Below are 3,884 nucleotides of genomic sequence, written 5' to 3'. Positions count from 1 at the left end.
GGTGAAGAGCTAATTAGTTTTTGAGTTCGATCGGTCCAGCCAATTCGGAGATATTTTGAAAAAATGAAAAAAAAAAAACTTTTTTTTTCACTTTTTTTGCAATTTCTCGGAATCTACCGTTCCGAATCGGTTCCAACTTACAGGAAATCTAAGTTTGGCGAAGCCCTTTCGAATGACACCAACCGCGATGAAATCGGTCGAGCCGTTCAGAAGTTATAAGAGGTTTACATACACACATGCACACACACACACACACACACACACACACACACACACACACACACACACACACACACACACACACACACACACACACACACACACACACACACACAGACGTACGGACATCATCGCGGGAATAGTCAGGGAAGCTTCCTAGGACCTCAAAACGTCGAGATCTGATGAAAACTCGATTTTTGAAAAACGGGGTAAAAACAATAACTTCCCGAATTTTAAAAAATTTTCAATTTTTTTTAGCGGGAAGTTAAAAATTAAACTTTGAATAAAACATGAAATATAAATTTTCGATTAGAAAATCACATCGATATAATTGATAATATTTCTAAAAAGAAAAATTTTATCCTATGCTTCCGTTGAGAAGGGGGCCGTCTTTCCCCAGAAAAAAAAAATTTTTTTTCGATCTTCTGCAAAATTTCAACTGATTTTTTCGAAATGGACGGTAAATAAACTAATTCGATGGTTCATATCCACAAAACGAAATAATCGACTTAAGGGGGCTGGCGTGCCCCAGCCTCCCCTAATTAAAGCATAAAGAAATGTTTATTATTTGCAATCAATGATTACAGAAGAAATTCAACATTTTTTCAGATAATGTGAGTTGTACTTCATAAAGTGAAATATTTTTTTAACTTTTGAACCATATTTTTAGAGTCAAAATAAAAAATATTGTGAAATTGCCAATAAACTATTTAAGGTTAAACTTTAGTATTAAATAACTTCAAGGTTAAACTTTAGTATTAAATAACTACTAGCCGAGTGAAATAAGCGAAAAATCATAAGATACCTTTTTTGTAGATCTTCCAATTTCGTATAAGATTAACTATAAATCTTTTCGATCCGTACATTGAATGCTGAGTAATAAAATTTTAAACACTTTCCCAAGAGAAAATTATAAAACATTGAAGTAATAAAAAAAATAATAATAATTACAATTAAAATTGCTTTTTTACAAAATAAACTCTGTATTTTCTGAATAAAAGTAATGAACAATTAAATAAAACAGTGATATTAAAATTTGTTATTAACATTGATCTCTAATTAAGATTTTTTCATATTTTCTTAAGAGAAAATTGAAAAACATTGAAATAAAAATAAGAATAATAATATTTACATTCAAAATTGCTTCTTCAGCAAATCAACTCAGTATTTTCTGAGAAAAGTGAGAAACAATGAAATAAAAATAACAATAATATTTACAACATTATACAAACACAGTAAAAAATTTTGCGTCAATGCGTAAAAAAATTTTTTTTGAAAAATTTTTATGTTAAAAATTAACACTTCTTTGTGTTAATTCAACACTTTTTTGTGTTAATTTAACACAATAAATGTTAAATTTACATTTAAAAGTGTTAAATATTTAACACAAAAATTTTTAACACAAAATTTTTTGACGCAATGACGCAAAATTTTTTACTGTGAAGCATTCAGTCGAGCAGATGTTCAAACTGCCGGCCGTTTTGCTGAATACAGAGATGGCAGCGAGCGATCAAATTAATTCGCACCGCTGCCAACATCTCAGGGGTGATCGTGGTTTGCGCTGCCATGATTCGTGCCATCGTCTCCATCTGATCTGCCGGCTCAGTCGCGTACACCTCCGCTTTAAAATGACCCCACAAGAAAAAATCTAGTGGCGTCAAGTCTGGCGATCTTGGGGGCCATCTCGAAGGACCGTTTCTGCCGAACCAGCGGTTAGGGAACTGTCCATTGAGGTAGTCTCGTACGGTGGCAGCGTAGTGAGTGGGTGCTCCATCATGTTGGAACCACTCCGGTTGCTGCAGCCTAAATCGTCTCTGGAGCTCTGGCAATGTCTCGCGGAGAAATACGAGATATTGGCCACCCTACAGAAAAAGTTTTTTAAAATTTATTGTTTCATAAACAAAGTAAAATACACTTCTCACAAGAATGAAGGGAGCAAGAAAAAAATCAAAATTTTGGGGGATTTTCAACAAGCTGTAATTTGTTGAAAAATGGTCGCACAACAAATAAAAAAAGCAAATTGTAGCTCCAAGTGTCTAGTTTTCGGATCTCAGTTAGAAAATTTCTTTTTGAAATTTTTTTTTCTTAAATCTTGACTTAACCTAATTTGGACCAGTTAACTTGTTTTTTCAGCTTTAATTTCTTGTTCTAAAGACCTAAATACGAGCTTTTCTCACTGAAATATCGGTGTTTAAATGGAAAAAAATAATTTTGCATCTGTGACTTGGTAAATTTACAAAAAAAAAAAAATAACTTTTTTGCAAAAACTTTCGAATTTTTTTGTGAAGATTATTTGTTTGTTTTTGGTAAATTTACAAAGTCACAGATGCAAAATTGATAGAAAAATGAAAAACAAAATATATTTTCTTTATAATAAAAATTGTGAATTTTTCGGAGCAAAAATATTGCTCATTTAATTTTTTTAAAAATTGAATAGAGTGAGACAAAAAAACGGTTGGCTGGATCAAATTGAAAATGTGTAAGGTTTTTGTGGGTACATTGAACTGTAAAAGGCACACTTAACATTGGCCGTTTCCATGATATCTTTAATAAGGCGCTTGATTTTCCAAAAAATCACGAAAAGACCTTTTTTTGTTGCTTTTTCAAATTCATGTTATAATTGAAAAAAATTACTTTTTCAAAAAATTAGTAGTCAATATTTATAGAGAGTTGATTTAAGTTTTTAAAAACATTCTTGAATTTTCTATACGATCATTGGTTGCTGAGATATTGAAAATCAAAGACAAAATGATTTTTTTCCATTCAAACACCGATATCTCAGCGAGAAACGCTCGTATTGAGGTCGTTAAAGAAGCAAATTAAAGCTGAATAAACAATTTATCCGGTCCAAATAGAGGTTAAGTCGAAAAAATTTTTTCCAAGTCCGTAGATTAAAAAAAAACGTCAAAAAAATTCCGAAATTTTTTTTTCAGTGGGTTTCTGAAAATTACCCGAAAAAAAATTTCAAAATAAAATTTTTATACTCAGATTTAAAAACTAGACACTTACAGCTACAATTTACATTTTTTTATTTTACATATTACCCTTTTTCTTCAAGTTACAGCCTGTTGAACATCCCTCAAAAATTTGTATTTTTTTCTTGATCCCTTAATTTTATTGAGAAGTGTAAATCTGAATAGTTTTTAACTCACGTCCATATTTTCCGGTAGTTCGTAGAGCAACACTTCATCACCGATGATTCCACCCCACATGTTTATCTTCCACTTGTTTTGGAAGTTCCGGTTCACCGTTTCACGTGGATTTTCCTCCGCGTAGAAGTGCATATTGTGTTGATTGAAACATCCTTCTCGTGTGAATAATGATTCATCAGACCATAATATGCTACGGAGGAAATTCGGGTCTTCTTGATCCAATCGGATGATCTGGTGACAAAATGCCACCCTTAACGCAAAGTCAGCATCCTCCAACTGCTGAACCTTTCGTTTGTGGTAAGGGTGGAGCTTTTCACCACGAGTGATGCGGTTGATGGTGGACCGGGAAATGTGGATGCGGCGTTCGAGCTTGCGAGTGCTAGTCTCAGGGTCCGCGCGAACCTCTTCGAGTACTAGCTCCTCGTTGCGAACGTTTCGTACTTCGCGGGGACGGCCAATCCTCTCGACGTTGCCAGGCAAAACATTACCAGTCTCTCGCAGTCTGTTAATCGC

Source organism: Cotesia glomerata, linkage group LG6 (genome assembly GCF_020080835.1).
Source record: "Cotesia glomerata isolate CgM1 linkage group LG6, MPM_Cglom_v2.3, whole genome shotgun sequence".
Taxonomy (NCBI): Eukaryota; Metazoa; Arthropoda; class Insecta; order Hymenoptera; family Braconidae; genus Cotesia; species Cotesia glomerata.
The sequence above is the reverse complement of the archived record's forward strand: the minus strand, read 5'-3'. Positions refer to the sequence as shown.